This window comes from Notamacropus eugenii, chromosome 5, assembly GCF_028372415.1.
Source record: "Notamacropus eugenii isolate mMacEug1 chromosome 5, mMacEug1.pri_v2, whole genome shotgun sequence".
Classification (NCBI taxonomy): domain Eukaryota; kingdom Metazoa; phylum Chordata; class Mammalia; order Diprotodontia; family Macropodidae; genus Notamacropus; species Notamacropus eugenii.
In genome coordinates this window covers 310281673-310295363 of record NC_092876.1, presented here as the reverse complement: position 1 = coordinate 310295363, position 13691 = coordinate 310281673, and the positions used below count along the sequence as shown (strand labels likewise).

At 43.8% G+C, this 13691-nt stretch overlaps 1 long non-coding RNA gene across 2 annotated transcripts in view; it reads right to left on the bottom strand.

Moving 5' to 3' along the window:
* Positions 1 to 4710: 4710 nt before the first annotated feature.
* The window catches only part of LOC140506315 (uncharacterized), a 73457-nt gene continuing 64476 nt past the window's right edge, over positions 4711 to 13691 (bottom strand). The window contains exons 5-6 of one of the 2 annotated variants that reach the window (XR_011967880.1): positions 8407 to 8622; positions 4711 to 6341 (exon numbers count right to left, since the gene is read on the bottom strand). This is a non-coding gene — a long non-coding RNA (uncharacterized lncRNA). The remainder of the gene's footprint in view (positions 6342 to 8406; positions 8623 to 13691) is intronic. The other variant, XR_011967879.1, reaches the window with a different exon arrangement.

Sequence of the window (13691 nt, the reverse complement as noted above, 5' to 3'; positions counted from 1 at the left end):
AGTGTACCCAGGTCAGCATCACCTCAGCGCAACTGGCTTGTCCAGGGAGACAGTGCAGGATTGGGGGAGGCAAGTGCCCCAGTGGAGCCCCCTCCCCTCCACACATCGTCATCACAGTCAGGATCTCTTGTTTGCATACTCATTGCATATTCTCAGCAAATTTCCTCTAGTTCTTCTAGGATGCAGTAAGGAAAACAGTGCCTTTTCAGTACAATTGTAGACCCAGAGATCTCAGAGAGGGAGGGAGGCAGTCCCTAGGGACTTTACATCCACCATTGGACCCTGCTTACCAGTGCCCACGTACCCTAGCACACAGTGCTTGGCATTTAGTAGCTTTTTAATAAAAGTTTATTGATTGATCTGTGGCCCAGGGCCACACTGTGAGGTCATAGCAGAACCAGAACTAGAATCCCTGGTCTTCTGACTCCCAATTCAATATTTTTTCCACACCACACATTGCCTGTGGTCATGGGCTGTTCAAATTGACATGCTTTATTTTTTGCAAGACTGCTGTCACTTCAGGCTAATTTTGCAACAGTCACTTGCCTAGAAAGTGAATCAAATACATTTTTCTCAGCCTGTTTAACTCCTACCCATACTTCAAGGTTTAGATCAAGCCCCACTCCTAAACAGTAGAGCCCACAGGGATCTTTGCTTTCCCAGGGGGCAGCCTAGGCATAGGGGTAATACCACTGAATTTATTAGGCAGAGAGGTGGGATTTGAACCCTAGACCTCCTGCTCTCGGCTATGGGGCCCTCGGGCAAGTGCTTGATCTCTCCCATGGGGCCTCCATTTCCTCATCTGTGAAATGAGGTTTGGCTAAATGTTATTCCTCTGAGTCTATTCCAGTTCTAATACCTGTGGACTTTATGGAACTTGTCTGCTGTACCTTGCTGTCTGGAGTTCGATTCTACACCATCACAAACAAGCACTGCCTGCATGATGAGGTGGAAGGAGGTTGGGATGAAGTCAGGAAGACCCAAGTTCCAATCCAGCCTCAGACACTTACTAGCTATGTGACCCTAGCAAATCACTTTACCTTTCAGCTTCAGTTTCTTCATCTGTTAAATGAGGATAATAACATTTGCCTCATGATTCTATTGAGAGGATTAAATGAAATAATATATGTCAAGTGCTTTGCAAACCTTAAGGTGTTATATAGATAAAAACTATCATTATGATCATGATCATTAGTCACCTCCTATGTGCCAGGCACTGGAAACATACAAAGACAAAAAAGAAAATGGAGTTTATATATTCTATGGAAGGGAAACCACATGTAAACAGATAAGTTCACACAAAACATATGCACTAAATATGCAGCGAGGGAAGGAGGAGCTTGGAACAGGAACATTAACAAATGGGAAGCTCAAGAAAGGCCTTGTGTAGAAGGTGGCAACTGAGTTAAGCTGGCAGGAAGTTAGGACTTTGAAAGAAGCAGAGGGAATGAGACAACATCCCAGAATGATAGAAAACCAAGGCAAATGACCAATCAGGAGATGGAATGCCTTCTATGGAGAACAGCAAAGAGGTCATGTGCACTAGAACATAGAAGGTGAGAAAGGGAGTAATGCCTACTCAGCCTGGGAAGATAGGCCAGAGGAAATGATCAATGCAATTACCAGCCATGATGCCAGAAGATTAATTAATGGTGAAGCACGAGTAGCAGGTGACTGGAAGTTCAAAAGGAGTCTGCCATTTTCAGCTATGGTCAATGGGTTGATGTGTTTAGCTTGACTATGCTTAGTTATAATGGAGGACTTTACTGGAGTTCAGTGAGACAATGGTGAGTTAGTCTTATCACTGGATTTCAAAGACTCTGGGAGAAAGAGTGAAACTGATGATTTTGTGCAGCTGCCTCACTTAAATCCAATTTAGATTCAAGTCAAGTCATTGCCCCATGACACTGGTGGTCCTCTTTGAAAACAGACAAGCAACAATAATGTGTTTAGATGCTACTCTGATACTTTAACCAGATGAGAACACTTTTCTATTAAATCAGTCTTTCATTCCTCTCCTGGAGCCTCTTCTAGCTCTCTAGGCTTGCCTCTCTGCCCAATAAAACATTGCAAATAAGCAAAAATAACAGTGAAATAGAAGTTGTTATGAAGTATTATTGAGTGAGTTTCACTTATTTGATTGCAAATAGCTGGAAAGTAAGTAATTGATTGTACTCATGTTCAATAATCAATTTTTTAAAAGAAAGATAGGCAGGAGCCAGATGATGCAGGGATTTAAGTGTTCTCTAATTACTATTCTATTTATGGTAGCCTTGTCTTCCCAAGTAGACTGTAACCTTCCTGAGGTCAGGCACGATTACCCTTGACTTCCTTCTATCCCACCAGGTACCCTACATAATCCAAGGCATAGAATGTATACTCAACAGATACAAGCTGATCAATAGGTGGATTAAATAGTGCTTAAAAGGGGAGATTGTTTTATCCTTTTTTATGAGATAGAGCCCCAAATTGCCCCTTTGGTAAGAAAAGAAGAGCAGGATTTTTCTCTTTCTCTTCACCTTTCAATTATTTCAAATAAAAGTCAATATTTGTTGAGCATCACAAATTCGTTCGAGTACTGCCCCTAGAATGAAAGTCCTGGATTGGGAATTGGGACATGTGAGTTCTAAGCCCTGGTGCTCGATCTCTCTCAGCCTTGCTTTTCTCATCTACATTATGAGGACATTAAAACCTACCTGGCCTATCTGGTGTGACTACCTGTATTAAAAGTCAAATGAGATCATGCATGTGGAAACTATAAGGTGCTATGCAAATATGAGGAATTATAATCTTATCATCAACCAACTAATCAATGAGAATTTAGAAAGTTCCTACTATGTGACAGGGAGAAGCTAGGTGGCACAGTGGATAGAGGGTCAAGCCCAGAGCCAGGAAGACTCATTTTCCTGAGTTTGACCTCAGACACTGCCTAGCTGTGTGAGCCTGGACAAGTCACTTAACCCTGTTTGCCTCAGTTCCTCATCTGTAAAAATGAACTGAAGAAGGAAATATCAAAATACTCTTTGTCAAGAAAACCCAAAGGGGTCGTGAAGAGTCAGATACATCTGAAAAAAGACAAAAACAACATTATGTGCCAGGCACTGGACGAGGTACTAGCGGTAACAGTAGTATGCCAATAAATGTTAGCAAATGTTTAACACCAGCTGGGGAGGAGGGAGACTTATATGAACTATTATGGACTATTTGTGAGTAATCTGTGGGAGAGCTTTCCAAGTTCACGTAGGTCTCAACGTGAAAGGTTCTACCACAAGTCAGGCACAGTCAGCCATAAGATGAGCCACAGCTGGACATTCTGTACCTTGAGCCCAACATAGTGATGTCATCTTGATCCTCTTCCAGAACAAAGGACAACAACCAACCAACCAGATTTAATCTTCATCATTAACATTTCTCAACACTTTCTTAAATCTAAACAATTAATAAAATAATAAATCAAGCCCTGATTTATAGCATTCACTGATTTCTGAGAGGCAAATGTTTATGCTGAAAATTTAACAATCAGCTTTCTCAATTAATTCAAGCTGGGTTTGAGTCCCTGGTTCCAGAACACCCCTGAAGAAAGAGGAAAATGAAACAATTGCTGCTCTCAAGAATTTGACATACTATCAGAGAAGACAACTTGTAGATATATAAGGGTATTACACAGTCTGAGGCAGTGGTCCCAACTTCTACTAGTTCTCCCCAGTAAGATCCCTGTGCATCGCTTTTGCATCTGCTCAGGACTCTAGAGGTAGCACTGAGGGGTTGGTTGTTTGGGGTCGTTTTCTTTTTCCTAATGCTATGTAGCTCACAAGATCCCACCAGTGTGTTTCCCCCCCAAGATTATCATTTAATTACAATTTAGTCAGCCAGACTTAATTAGCTTTTCAAATGCTTATGACTAAGGTCATATAGGAAGAACAGTTGGTACAAAGCATACCTACAGAATCCAGGGGGAAGTTGGTTCAGGCCTAGAGAGAGCACAGAAGGCAAAGGGATAACTCACAACCCCCGGCTACTGAAAGGTCCCTTCTCTCCTTTCCGGGGGGGCTGAAGAAGTACCCCTTAGGCAGAGCTCAATTTCTTTGCTGAGTTCATCATGAAGTTGCGAATCTATGTCCAGTCTCCTTTTGCTCTGGATGTAGACACTGCTTTCGACAGTTTCGGGGACATTACTTACTAGGATATCCACTGAAAGACAGGAATTCCTCTAGATTTTTAGAGTTTAGAAGGCTTTCCTTTAACCAACGGCTAGGGGAAGGAGGCCAAATTGAAAGCTAAGGACAAATGCATTCCCCACCGCCCACCCCACCCCATCCCTCCCACCCCCAGCCAATCACTTCCTTGTTGGAGACAGCTTTCTGTCTTCTCCACCACTAGATGATTTCTGGACTCCAAACCTTTCTGAGGTCGATGTGACTTGATATTTCATAGACATTCCCTAAGGTATGGCCAAGTTCTTCCCGGCAATCTGAACACTCTTCCTGTCGAATGTCACTTCCAGTTTATCCAGTGGCTTATCAGAGACATCTAAATTGACTGAGATGTTCTCAAACGTCTTCAGAATGTCTCTAATTTGATTTGATTCAATCACTCACACCTGCCTGGTTAAAGCACCAATGTACTGAATTCTCTTTCTTTCTTTAGGGGATTTATTTGATTTATGTATTCACCCTTATGTAAGTACCAATTAAATATAAGTATCAGGAATTACCATCATCTTCGTCATTCTAAAATCCAGTTTCTCAAAGCAGCCCTTTTTCTTTCACTCTCTGGCTGCCATCTCTGAATCCTAGGGTCTGAAAAGACTGGCAGCCAGCCCTGGCAGAAGACATTCTGTCACTCTCTCAAAGGCTTTCCCCAGAGCCTGCAGGGAGCTAGCCTAGCAAAGTGCGTGTGAGGGTGCAGCGTGCATGTGCACCCTCGTGTCTGTGGACCCAGCCCCCACTTGCAAAAGGCCGAGAAGAAAGTGCATCCCCAGCAAACCCCTACAAGGAACATCTGGAATCTGAGCACTTGACGCCTGGGCTTCAAAGTCTTTCGTTAATGCCCTGCGACAAGCGTGTCAAAACCTGGGGATGTTCCATTTCAAGCTGACAACTTTTGTTCCCCAAACAAAGGAGAATGATGGCGAGGCGGCATGGGGCAGGCGGACTTGATGTGACACTAAAAGTTGGCGCTGCCCAGAAAAATGTGATTTCACACCTAGGCCAATGGCCAGCATTCATTCCCCCGTCAAGCCTTGCTCCCACTTGGGGCTGGCAGGTTGTCGAGCTGGCCCCTTAGACAGCTCCAAGGAGCTGTCCCTGCTGTACTCATCCGACTCACTGGTGGCCAGGGCTGAGGCTCAGCAAAGCTTGCTTCTACTCTGGCCCAACTGCCTGCCCTTGGCAGCCGCCTGACGTCAGTTTCAATGGCAGAAGGCGATCAGGAAGGGAGAGCAGATCCATCCAGGCATCCAATGATCCATGTCGGCTCTGTCTGCCAATCCCTTTTCTTCCTACTTCTGGCCAAGATCCCTAGGCTAGCAGAACCTTATCATAGTGTGTTATTATATGGCGTCCAAAATCTCTTGGCTTTCTCACGTTGTAGGGGGAAAGACCACTAGGCTGGAAGTAGGGAGACCTGGATCCCATGTCTAGCTCCACTGTGTAACCTTACTGTAACACTTCCCTACTCTACTTCCCTTATCTATAAGATTATAATTATATACACTTTGCCTACTTAAAATAGTTTTATCAGTGAATCCATCAACAAGCATTTATTATGTGTCTACTAAGCGCCAGGCCTTACGATAATTTCTCAGGATACAAAGGAAAAAATGAAGGGGTCCTGTCCTCCAGAAGTTTATAATTCAACTGGGGGAAATAGCATGTATTTATATGGATATATACAAAATAGATACAAGATAATCTGAGGAAAGGGCACTGACAGGTAAGGGAATCAGGAAAAGTCTCATCTAGAAGTTAGCCTTTGAGCACAAACTGTAAAGATCAAATGAGAGCATTGATTTTTAAAGCATTTTTATGGGTATTGGTTCAACAGAAAAATTATTGGATTGGGGGAGGAAAGGTCAAGGGGCTGGTGTTAGAGTTCTGTATCTGGTACTTCTTAACCATATGACCTCTGACCCTCAGTTTCCTCATCAGTAAAGTGAGGACAATAATTCTTACACTATCAACTTCAAAGCATTACTACAAGGAAAGTGCTTTGCAAACCTTAAAGGATTGTAGAAATACGTGACGATGAGAAGGAAGCAATTGTGTAGTACCATCTTCATCACCCGCCACCATCCCACAGAACAGATCTTGTCTCCTGAAGCTTGGCTACATCGCATGGCCCTGAAAAGTAATAAAAAGCAGCAATCATAATGCCTTACATTTATATAACAGTTCCAAAATGCAATCACAACCAGTATCTCATTTGGGCCACCCTATCCCACTACACCTCTGAGAGGCAGGGAGAAATAAAGTCATTCTTCCCAGTGGAAGGTTCCATGAGGTTTATAAAACAAATGTTTGCCATAGTCATTTTCAGGATATCAGTGGAGGGGAGAATGGAAAAAGCACTGGATTTGGAGATGAGGGAATCTGATTCTAAACAAGTAACTCTGGGCAATTTGTTAACCTCCCTGAGGCTTAGTCTCCTAATACATAAAATGAGGTGGGAGGCATGGAAGCGCGAGGGAAAGGAGGAAGGAGTTTGGAGGGATATTGGACCAGGTAATCCCCAAGGTCGCTCTGAGCTCTCAAGTCTATGATGTTACAGATGTTACAGATGTTTTACCCCCAATCTTTACAGACAGGCTTGAATTCCAGGTTACAAATAAGCACCCTACTATTCTTGATCTCCACAACTCCAGTTGTCCTAAAGCCTTGATCCTTCTAACTAGATCAACTCCTCTCCAGCTTCCCTTTTCAGGTCAGCTCAAGTGGTTTATACTATGGAGCTAATGAGGTCAAGGTCATAGGCCCAATTCCAGAGGGAGCAAGCCAGTGAGAGAAAAACTCTGGTTTCTAGCCACAGACTACACCCCTAACCTTGGCGGGAGATCTTTGGAATGAGTGCCATTGATCTCATGGGGGATGGGGCAAGAGAGTTTGGATAGCTCAGTGACACCCATCTTGGAGACATGTCTACTTATGATTGGGTCAGGGCATCATCTTATATAATGCAAATAGCACTGGCACATTTGCCTTGGCCTTGTCACACATTTCACAAAGGGCCTGGGTGGGAAGTAGCCAGAAGGACAGTTCTTTTACCAGCACTGGTCCTTGGCAAAATGATAAAGTTGGAGAAGTTTGTGTTGGGCATCTTGCCTCCACCCCTTTCAGCAGCCTTTCCGCCACTCTTTGATTCCCTTTCCCCTGCACAGTGCCCAAATCCTGTGGTCTGGCTTCTTTTCCCAGGTAGTGCCTGGAATTTTGAACCTTCTCTCATCACAGCTCAACTACCTCCTCGAAAGGAAATGAGAGTGTTAACTTCATTCCCACTAAGGTTTTAGAGACTGATGATAATAGTAATGGCTCACATGTGTATAGACCCTTCACAGTTCACAAAGTTCTTTCCTCATGATAACCCATTAAGGTAGGTACTATAATTCAAATATTATTACTCCCATTTAACAGATGAAGAAAATGAGGTTCAGACATCACAGCAGTAGTTAAGTAATAAGATTTGAACCCAGGTTCTCTGATTCCAAATCCAGTGCTCTTTCCAAATACCAAGAACCTAGGTCTTCTGACTCCAAGGACAATGGTCTTTCCATTACACACTTCTGCCCCTCTTAATGTGTTGTGCCTCCTGAAAAATTTGTATTTTGACGGGGAAAAAACTGTAAACCATAAGGAATAAACCATTAATGGTGAAATTGCAGACATACTGGGGAAGAAGCTAGAATGAAAGACAGATCCAGATGTACCCACGTATGCCATTAATGGCATCTTTGTTGTTAAGAACTCAACTCTTAATGCAAGTTCTCATGCTTATCTGACCCACCCACCATCTGTTCAGCCCTAACAGACTGACCTTATGTCATGGTCTAGTCTACTTCCTCCCTTAGGTAATGGATCCTGAGGAGCAAAGGGTCCACAGCAAAGACAGGGACCTTTATAGGTAGGACGGATGGGGACTTTGCCCAGTTGTGCTTAGAAGCCTGACACTTTATAGTGAGGCCCTTGCCTAAAGGGAGCATGGTGTAATGGAACCAAGGTGACATCCCTAGCTGAGGGATTGTGGGTAAATCATTGTGCCTCGATTTCCTCATCTTTTAATGGGGTGGGGATGATGATACTAGAACTGCTCACCTCTCTGGGGGACTGTGCAGTAAGTACAGATTCCTCCCCATTCTACCTCTTTCAAGAATAGATCAAGTGTAAACTATCATTGCAGCTTTTGTTATCTTACTTGGTATTATTCCATGTGTGGGAGTCACCAGATTTCAAGCTCTTCACAAGTGGAAGCTAAGTCTGTCTCCCATGCAGCCCCTAGTTCAGTTCTCTGTACTCCAGAGGCATTCAATCACTTGCTGAACTTGACCACAAATGTATACTCTTGAAGTTATAGAGGCTGAATGAGTTGTGATGGCTTCCATAATATGAATGTGAGGGTAAGAAGAGGGATCTGCAGCACGGCATAGGAGAAAAATGCACCGATTCTACAGTCAGAGGGCTTGGATTCAAATCTAGACTCTACTGAACACTCCCTGTTTGGTCTTTAGCACCACCATGACGCCAATTTCCCCATTTGTGAGAGGAGTCTATTAGACTACAGAACCTTTGAGTTCCCTTCAGTCTTTAAGGTTATGAAATTAGGAGACTTCTGAATAGTCCTAAAAGACCACATGAAGGAAGTATATTACAAGTCCAGTTGTTGAAGGCAAACTTATCTGACACAGTTGAGAATATGAGGAGATATCTTTAGGAAGGGTTTAGGAATTTCTGAAATCTTTGGGCATGAATTCCCATAGTGGGGCAGCCACACTTCCTCATGAAACTTTCATCCCTCAATTCAACTTGCAGGAAGAGAAAAGGAAACAAGAAGTCTGGTCTCAGAGTAAAAGGATCTGGATTTGAATCCCAACTCAGATAGTTACTGGTTGTATAACCCTAAGTCTCTCTGACCCTCAGTTACTTTATTTTCATGTAACCTAAGACTCAAAGGTTTATTTGCATAAAACTCTTCTCATTGGCAAAGCTTGATCATTCAATGCTCTGTGCCTGCCAGAGGGGTAGAGTTGGTGAGAGGTAGAGAAAAGAGAGATCTGGGCCTTCTGGCTTTTAGTTTTGACTGTCTTCAAGTCCCTGGAGGGAGAGAAAGCTATTGCATGTCAACTTGGGGACACAAAAAGAGTGTGGAATTCGTGACTTCTCTCTCAAAGCTGGAGACCAGAAGACCAAGATCCCTTTTCTCTCCACCTCTCACCAACTCCCCCCTCATGCAGGCATGGAGCACTGAATAATTAATCTCCACCAATGAGAAGTCTTACGTAAAAGAACCTTTGAGTTGAGAGTCACATTCCTAAAATGGAGATAATCAGATATTTCTACCTCAGAGACCACTCACGAGGGAAGAAAGCACTTTGTAAACAGTAAAAGTGAACTAATCTTGCTGCACTTTGCTCCCCTGACAATGGGGTGGCTTAATTTGACATTTCTGACATCATCAAGCTACTACTCTCAGGAGGAGGGACCATCAAAAAGCCATGAGCTCTGGGAAACTCCATTCAGCCTAGATTCCTGAGCTAGTCAGCTTTAGCAATGACCTAAATCAGCCTCACACTTAAAATAAAGTAAGTTTCATTGATGCCTTTTGTTTTTCCATCACAGTCATTCACAGGACAGGTCACTCTGCCATCCTAAATCTGACCACTCCCTTTTAATAAAGAAAAAACAGTCAAGCTAAAACAACCAATAGAATGGCCACATGTACAGCACTCTGCCTTCATAGTTTCCTGTAGAGAGGTGTGCAAACAGGGTATACGGTCACCGATCTAGTGAGATAGGAACCTGGGGTGGGGGTGGGAGCATCTAAGCCCCTCATTTGGCACATGAGGAAACAAAGGCCCAGAGAGGTTAGGCAGCTTGCCTGAGGCTACCCAGGTGGGATCATCAGAGGTGATCAGAGGTGAGATTTGAAGAAGATGTAGGATTTGCATGACATTGTACCACATTGCCTCTCCATCGTAATCTGTTCTCTGGAACCATTACTGCTTTTTTAGTTACTCAGAATGTGGCTTCCCTTTAGTGATCTTGTCATTTGCACCATTACAGTAATTTGCTATGTTTTCCTCTCTTTTGGGGTTACATATTAATAAGAACCAGTGCTAAGTTTCCTCGGGGGGTAGAAGCACTGGTAGGTAACTGGCTCATAAGGGGAGTGAGGCATAGGAAGCTGCAGCAGCTTGTACATCCTCTCCTGCATCAGTAGATTTGTCAGGGGCCTCCCAGAACCACAGCGCCCCTGGCTGCAGGTCTCAGCTGCTGGGGTGGGGCCACCCGACCAGGCTGTCATTGTGGTGAGAATGGTTGTACCCTTCCTCTCCCATAGAAATGTTGAGTCACATTGTTTCCCCCCCAGCATCGAAACTATTAAAGGCCTCTATCCCCTCCCAGGCCTCCAGTCATGCAGGGGCACTCCGCTCAGAGGGCACATCAAGAATTTGGTAGGAAAAATGCTGGAGAACCCAGGAAATCTCAAGAATTTGAGACTTGGCTGTGTTACATCGGGCATGTAGCAACCTCTCTGGGATTCCACTCATAAGGGTGGGCCACACAAAAAGTGAATATAGCATTGTGATATAATGGAAAGAAACAAGGGTTTGGAATCAGAAGACTGGAGTTTAATACCAAATTCTGCCATTTACTACCATTTTCTGTTCATGGAGTCATAAATTTAGAATTGGAAAGGACCTTAGGGATTATCTAGTCCAATCTCACTTTTTATAAGTAAGAAAACTGAGGCCCAGAGTGGGAAGGGAAGGGAATGAGCATTTATTAAACTCCTATTGTGTGCCAGGCACTATGCAAAGCACTTTACAAGTATTTTCTCATTTGACTGTCACACAAATACTAGGAGATAGATGCTAGTATGGTACCAATTTTACACTTGAGGAAACTGAGGCAGACAGAGGGTTAAGTGATTTGCCCAGGGTTACACAACTAGCAAGTGTCTGAGGCAGGGTTTGAACTCAGGTTTTTCTGACTCCAGGCCCAGTCCTCTATCCATTGTACCACCTAGCTGCTTCAGGTCACATAAACCACAAATGGAAGAATCTGGATTAGATCCCAGGTCCTCAGAGTCCTGGCACTCTTCCCATTATATCCCATTCCTTTTGAGTGCTCCAGGTTCAGATTTTCAGTTAAGACAGAGTGAAAGCAATAGAACAACCCAGCTCTCATCCAAGTCCTCTGGCAAAGATCAAAGAGAGCCTCCAGAAATCCAGAAATCCGAAGGGAAATCACAAAGTGTACCCTCACTCAGCCCAGCTGTGAGCAAAAGGGCAGCCCAAAGCTTGTGGACGCTAAGGGAGATGTCTAGGCAGAAAAGCCAGGGCAGACACAGCACTGAGAGTCTTTCCAGCTTAGACCAGAAATGCTGGTGTACCAAAGAACTGGAAGAATTTGGCACTGGAGCAGTGGTGAAGGCCTGAGGACAGGTAGACACCTGAGGCTCTCTGATCCCAAATACAGAGACAGAAGCTGGTAAAGAAACACCCCAGGGGCTCTGAAAGTTTGCAACATGTTGACTGGACTCAAACCCAGGGACCTTGAAGAACCCAGTACTTGGTACCCAGAGGATAAAGGCAGGCCAGAAACCAGCCTCCATAGAGCAAAGGCTTAGGGGAAAGCCAAGGTCAATCAATAGTGGAACTCCAGATAATACAGATCGGGCAAAGAGGAGTCGACCATCTCCACCATGTGTGTGGGAGCGGGCAGAATCTGGCTCTGACACAAGTCCTAATTCAGGAAGTAAGGCTGGGAATATGAATAATCAGAAGATGACAATGATAGAGAAATGTTATGGATGCCAGGATGTCCAAGACAGCCCTGAAAGACACTAACTCCACAACAATTCCAAGCAGAGACTCAGATAAAAAATATTCCATGTTAGAATGAGGACACAGACATTCCAGGGCCTCGTTGCTGGGTGCCCTGAAGTGACAACTAAAGGCAGATTATCAGAGAAAAACGTCAGAGGGGAAAGAAAGTCATCTTGATCTTCCTGGACATGCCTCACATATGGCCACTCAAAATGTTAAACATCACGAGCAAACTGATTGCCTCTGCATGAGGAAAAGGCCATGCCAATCCCATCTGAGTTCCACATAATGAAACTAGACTCAGAAAATGGAACTTCTGGACTCAGAAATTTGGAAACTTCTGAACATCTAACCAGTGATGAAAATATGCAAAGAGGAGACCCAAGAGAAAAGTCTCTTTTTTTTGAAGGGGAAGTGGCAGGTTGGTGATATTATTAGGTATAGGACAGGGATGGAGAACCTATAGACTCAAGGCCACATGTGGTCCTCTTGGTCCTCAAGTACAGCCCTTTGACTGAATCCACCTCTACCTACTAAGGAGCTCTGGGTCTAGAAACTTCCTTTACTAATCCAAATGGGCAATAATTATAGAGAGTTGCCTGAGGACAACAGACTTTGCCCCAGGTTGCTCAGGCAGGATGTGTCAGAGACAGGGTTTAAACCTTGGTCTCCCTGTATCTCAGGCCAGTCCTCTATCCACTATGTTACCGAAGGATCTAATTTAAGGACACTTTATTTTAATTAATTATTAATTAAAAGTCTATTTTAATTAATTAAAAAGGTAATAGATGCCCTCCTTCTCTCTGTCATCCACTGTTAATGTTGCGAATTCCAGAATAAGGCAGACAGCTGTTGGGGGAAGCAGGGAGGGAGGTGATGGGAAACACTGTTAGAATAACTGTCCAAAATTGTGAATTATGCCTGGGAGATATTTAAAATTTGTCAACACGTTTCTTTGAGACTGGGGGTTGGATATCGATGGGATCTGTGGGGGGGATCCATAAACATTGGTATTTAGAGTTTGTGATGGCATGGCTTTTGAATGAATGATGGAGAAAAAGTTGTGAGAGAGAAAGATCTGGCATGTGGGATGGTTTGAGTGTATGAAGAACAGGGAGTGAATTCGAGGAAAGAAGAAGCTCTGATTAAAGTCCCCTATTTAGAGTGAGGGAAAAGACAGATCCTCCAGACCAACTCCAAGATAGGTGCATAAGGAGATATAGAGCTAAGTAGGGATAGTCACTTCCTGCCTGTGTGGTGGACCAGAACTTGGGGGCTCTAGGGCCTTTACTGAGGTGGAAGTCCAGTGCCTTTGATAGAATACTAGATCTGGAAGAAGGAAGCCCTGTGTTCAAAACCAGTCTTTGATACCTACAAACTGGGTGACCCTGAGCCTGTCCCTAAACCTCTCTGAGCCTCAGTTTTCTCATCTGTAAAATGGGGTCAATAATACCCATGGTACCTCCTCACCAGGTTATTTTGAGAATCAAATGATGTACAGTGCTTTCCAAACTTTAAAGTGCTGTATGAACGACAGGGTTACTACAGTCCCCATGGAAGAATTTCAGCTTCTGGAGAGCAATGAAAGATGTGTGTGTGTCACAGTTCAGTAAAAAGTGCCAGGTTTGAAGTCAGAGCACTGGGGTTCAAG